A 6000-nucleotide genomic window follows, 5' to 3' on the forward strand; every position below is an offset into this window, starting at 1 on the left:
TTTGCCATATCCAAGACCATGTGTCGCTAATACATAAAAAACGAATGAAAACTCCCATCAGTCGCCACATTGGCCTGTATCACAATTTTAACAGCACCGAAATGCATTTCTATGCCTTAGAACATATTGCACCTGGCACTACGACAGATTGCTCTTACAACGGGAGGCCAGATGGATACATAATCTATTAGTGTTAAAATATCCCGGCCTTAATGATGCATTCAGTTTTAAATGCTTTTTTTAATTCTGTTTTTGTCTGTTTGCTGTTTATGATGAATTTATATAATTTTTTGTCCATATGGTAGTTGCTTACCAGGCAATTGTTTGTAAACCCAATATTAAATACAATTAAAACCAAATCAAAATTAAGTTTAATATATACTGTTTATTAATAAGATCAAATACCAGCATTTATTTATTATTTATTATTTTTCATAGGCTCTTTCTTGTCCTCCCTATGCTCCTTGGTCCCTTATAATTGGTCCATACGGACGCCTGGGGCACCTAGCGACTGTGCGGCTAATCAACTGCATGTCTGCTGGGAGCCCTAGAGGATACTTTTCTGTTTGACGCGGGTGTATATGTGCTGTCATTATAATATTATTTCTTCCATATTGGCCAAATTGGTAATTATCCCTTGTGCGTATTATTTCCCCTTTCCCCTATTTCCCCTTTCGGATCCCTTAGCCAATATGGTGGTGCTGGCTTCAATACATGCCTTAAGGTATGGTGCGGCGTATTGATCTATTGGACGCATGCGCTGTGTTTGCTAGGATGCAATTAGCGTCACTCGTGGTGCTATGCCCACTACAGCCATTGACCTGCCCCAATGTAAATCCTCACTGTTTGTCTGGTTGGGAGGATTATAAGAGTATGCCGCCACTGTCTGATGCAGGCATTATCTCCACCTGTGGGGATTTTTGTGTCCCCCACATTTTTTTGCCTCCGGACTGCTCGATTGCCATCAGGCAACCCCATACCTCCATCAAGTGTTTTGTTCACCTATACTCTTTCCATCTATGCTTTGAGTCTTTACTTTCAGCCAATTACTGAATATTTTTTGATTTTAGTTACATTTTTCTATAACTCTAGATACATGTTCCATTGGCTTGCTACAACCCAACAGTTTGAGCTGCGAGTTTATTAATTCAAGGCTGTACACATTTTCTTGCAGGGAGGAATTTTTCTCTAGCAATAAGATCATTTGATTCAATCATTGTAACTATATTCAAGTGAATAGCTTGGAACGATGGTGTTAGATTGGCGTGTGTGATATAGATACATTTTTTGCTGCTAGTTACTTATTTGGCCATTCATATTAATCTGGCCTATTTTTATCCCTAGTATTTAACTCTATCCTCCTGTGGTCATATTGGGTGGCAAAGGGGACCCCATTGATGTTGCATTTATGCCTTTTTCAAATTCTGCTGGTTTTATTATCATTACCATTTTTGACTATCACTCACCTATGCAATTTTTCCTGGCAACGCTGCTAAGATTCCATGTGGACCTGTACATTACTGTGCAATATGCTTTCCTGACGCATCATGGCAGCACACACATTGGGTTGTGACTCCGCCTCCACAACCAAATAGGACTGGTTAGCTATAAGATTCGAAGAGGAGTCCACCGTTGCATTCTACTTTTTTTCCTCACCTGTGTTGAAGATCGTTTGATCTAGATCGGTTAGAAGCATGGAATCCCCTTACCGTTTCGCCCCAGCTAGGTTCAGCCTCTCCTAGCTGGAAGCCCTGTCTGTACAGTCTCTAAATGAGCTAAAAGAAGGGAAGCCCCACTCTGATGGTCTCAGGGGAAGGGAGTTTGACAAATACCTGACAAACCTTAACCACTTTCAGACCGGAACCATTTTGCTGGCTTAAGACCAGACCGCTTTTTGCGATGCACTGCGTCGCTTTAACTGACAATTGCGCGGTCATGCAACGTGGCTCCAAAACAAAATTGATGTCCTTTTTTTCCCACAAATAGAGCTTTCTTTTGGTGGTATTTGATCACCCCTGCGGTTTTTATTTTTTGCGCTATAAACAAAAATAGAGTGCCAATTTTGAAAAAAAACGCATCATTTTTTACTTTTTGTTATAATAAATATCCCTCAAAAATATATAAAAAAACATTTTTTTCCCTCAGTTTAGGCCGATACATATTCTTCTACATATTTTGGTAAAAAAAATCTCAATAAGCGATTATTGATTGGTTTGCTCAAAAGTTATAGCGTTTATAAAATAGGGGATATATAATAAATGGCATTTTTATTAATAATTTTTTTTTACTAGTAATGGTGGCGATCAGCAATTTTTATTGTGACTGCAACATTGTGGTGGACACACCGGACATTTTTGACACATTTTTGGGACCATTGTCATTTATACAGCAATCAATGCTATACAAATGCATTGATTCATGTGTAAATGACACTGGCAGTGAAGGGGTTAACCAGGGGGTGACAGTGTAGGGGTTAAGTGTTCCTAGGGGCGTGTTACTAACTGTGGGGGGGTGGGCTTTGTGTTAGTGAACACTGATCTCTGCTCCAATCACATGGAGCAGAGATCAGCGTCACTTGTTGCTAGGCAGAAAGGGGAGATTCTGTTTACAACGGCACCTCCCTGTTCAGCTGCCCCGTGAGACGATCGCGGGTATCCCCGCGGCAATCGAGTCCACGGTGGCGCGCACGCGATGGCAGGGCAGCATTTAAAAATGGACGTACCTGTACGCCAATATGCCTGCCCGTGCCATTCTGCCGACGTACATTGGCGTGTGCCGGTCGGGAACTGGTTAAACAGGTTTTAAAAGGTGTGCAGCGGTAATTTCCCATCTATTTTTCTCCCTCCAGTTCTTAGCTGGGTAGCCTTTACAGATGTTTATCATCCTTCATTTTTTCCCCTCCTGTGCCTGTCTATTTACATACTTTTTTTCTTTTCTTTTCTTACTTTCCACGCTGGGCTCTATAGTTCCTTGGCCGAGCTGCCCCCTTCATCATGGCGGCCGCATCAGGACTCTCCAGGTGCCCAGGAAGTGACACAAGCACTTTTCCTAGCTTTGCCAGGCTCCAAGATGGCGCCGAGCGTCACGGAACGCTACAGCGCATGCACGGCAACAGCATCATCACCACTGCGACGGCGGCATATTTAAAAAGCGATCTGTACCCATTTTAAGCTGCAGACTTCTAAAAACACCACTCTCCATCCTGGTTTTTCTTTACTGGTTGCTGCCTTGCTGAGCCCTGTCTGCCCTGATCTCTGGTAAGCGGTTGGCCATTCTTTTTTTTTATCCCAGCACCTGCTGCTCATACTCTGCTATTGCTTTCTAAAAGAACCTCTCCTCTCAGGTACACTTTACTTCCCCTATGGAGGCCGCTGCTGTAGCAGACCATCTGCGAACCACAAGGTAAGGGGGCGTCTGAATTGGTAAGTAAGAAGAGGAGAAAAGAGAGCATTGCCACTAACGCCATTTTTTTCCTGGCAGTTATTCGGGGTCATCGCACTCTAAAAGGAAAGAGCGTTCCCCCTCAAGGCACTCTCGTTCCCAGAGAAGCCATTCAAGATCCTCCCACCCCCGCAGAAGCTCATCTTCCTCTCACCGACATCGCTATGGAGGGCATACACATCCTGCACCTAATACATGTTGGGTTTGCGGAGCACAAGCCTTACCAAGTAAACTGGTGTGCCAAATCTGCTTAGAAGGGGCGACCCGTGATAAGGAATCTGACGCAAGGAAGGCCTCTAATATAATAAAAGAATCAGTAAAAGAATCGATCATGCATCTAATTCAGCCTCTACATCTTACACTCATCAAGACCAAGAGGATTCTCCGGAAGGCGACAAAGTGTTACCGCCAGCTGCATTTGATTTTGCACTAATAGTCCCCTTTGCAAAATCAGTGAAGGAGGCAATCGGGTGGGAGGAGGAGAAGGAGGCTCCACCTAAACTAAGAAAATATTTTCCTAACTTAAAGAAAGACCCCAAAACATTTCCTTTTATTGAGGAACTTGAAGAACTGATAAAGGACGAGTGGCAAAAACCGGACAAAAAATCAGGGCTAAACAATAGGCTGAGTAAGCTCTACCTACTAAAAGAACCAAAGGTGAATCCCCTTATTCCGGCTCCAGTGGTGGACTCCTCTCTAATGTGGCTGGCGTACAATGTAACCCTGTCAATAGAAGACGCCGTGACCTTTAGGGATGTGCTGGACCGCAAAATCGATCTCAGCCTTAAAAAGGGCTACTCAGCAGCAGGGGGGCTTGCAGGCCATCAGTCACTCTGGCCGCGGTTGGTAGAGCCATCACCTGCTGGACTTCCAATGTGGAAAAGTTACTGCTGGAAGCAGCAGATCAAGAAAGAATCATATCCGCTCTACAGGAACTCAGCCTAGCGGGGGACTTCATAGCGGAAGCTGCAGTGGATATAATAAGATCCTCAGCAAGAGCAATGTTGGCCTCTGTGACTTCCCGGAGAGCACTGCGGCTCAAACCCTGGGTCGTGGATACGACCTCTAAGTCCAGTTGGTGTAAGATTCAGTACGACGGTACCAACCTATTTGGCCCCAAGCTGGATTCGGCAATATCAAAAGTCACGTGAAGAAAATTGGGTCTCATCCCGTCAGATAGAAGGCCCAAACAGCAAAGGAACCCATCTTTCAGATGCCATCTGCCCGAAAGATATTGGGATGCAAGATCTTATAAACCAGGGAAGGAGTTCAAGCGGAATTGGCAAAACACACAGCCGTCTTTTGTGAGGGTACAGAAGGCAAAGGGGACTACCCCAGGAGACCAACCAAAGTCTTTTTGATGCCACGCTCGCCCAGCCTGCAATAGTAGGAGCGAGGCTGAGGCTATTTGCTCTAGCACCTTAAAAGTCCAAGTCTCTGCTCTATCCGCAATGTCAGGAGTTAAATCGGCCTCCAATCCTCTCATCATCCAATTTCAGAGAGCATGTCTAAAAATTAGGCCTCCCAGGAAGCCAATCTTCCCCACCTGGGACCTATCAATCATGTTAGAAGCTCTGTCGAAGGAACCATTCTTGGACTTAACACTCAAGTTATATTTTTTGGTGGCAATAATGTCGGCCAAGAGGGTTTCAGAACTGCAGGCCCTGCTAATTAAGGAACCGCATCTGTTTTTTTTTTTATCCAGAGTTGTCTTTAGACCCTCAGATCAGTTTGTACCCAAGGTAGCGTCTACCTTTCACTTCAACTTCAATCTTCCAGTTTTTCTCAATAACAAGGGGAATCCTCATCCCTTGGATGTTAAGTCAGTCAAATCCACATACCTAGAAGTTACTCGTGCATTTAGAAAGTCGGAACACCTTCTAGTCATACCACATGGCTCAAAAAAGGGCCATGCCGCATCCTCAAGAACGATAGCATCTTGGCTGATTAGAACCATAAGAAAAGCATACTTAATTCAACTTTTCCCAATACCAGAGGGATTGAGAGCCCACTCGACAAGACCAGTAGCGACCTCCTGGGCAGCATACTGTAGAGTGTCCCCAGAAACTATTTGCAAGGCAGCAACCTGGACCTCAAAAACCACGTTCTTGACACACTACAGAATAGACCCGGCTCAATTGACTACAGCTGAGTTCGGGAGATCAATCATCCAAACTAATTCATCCATACCTTGTACTTGAGTAAATAAATCTTTTTGAAAAGCACCCAACCATGTAGCGAGTTATTTCCCAATGTGTGTGCTGCCATGATGCCTCAGGAAAACGGAAAATTGTATACTCACCTTTCCATAATTTTCCTTTCCTTCCCATGGCAGCACAGAGGGTCCCACCCCTCTAAGGTGATAGTTACTGAGAATGCAATGGTGGACTCCTCTTCGAATCTTATAGCTAACCAGTCCTATCAGGTTGTGGAGGCGGAGTCACAACCCAATGTGTGTGCTGTCATGGGATGTGTCAGGAAAGGAAAATTACAGAAAGGTGAGTATACAATTTTCCGTTTTTTGCTATGTTTACTAAGTTTACAATTCAGTCCATATTT

The sequence above is a fragment of the Lithobates pipiens genome, unplaced genomic scaffold (assembly GCF_037356315.1).
Source record: "Lithobates pipiens isolate NorthernLeopardFrog02 unplaced genomic scaffold, aLitPip1_a1.2 Scaffold_8, whole genome shotgun sequence".
NCBI lineage: Eukaryota > Metazoa > Chordata > Amphibia > Anura > Ranidae > Lithobates > Lithobates pipiens.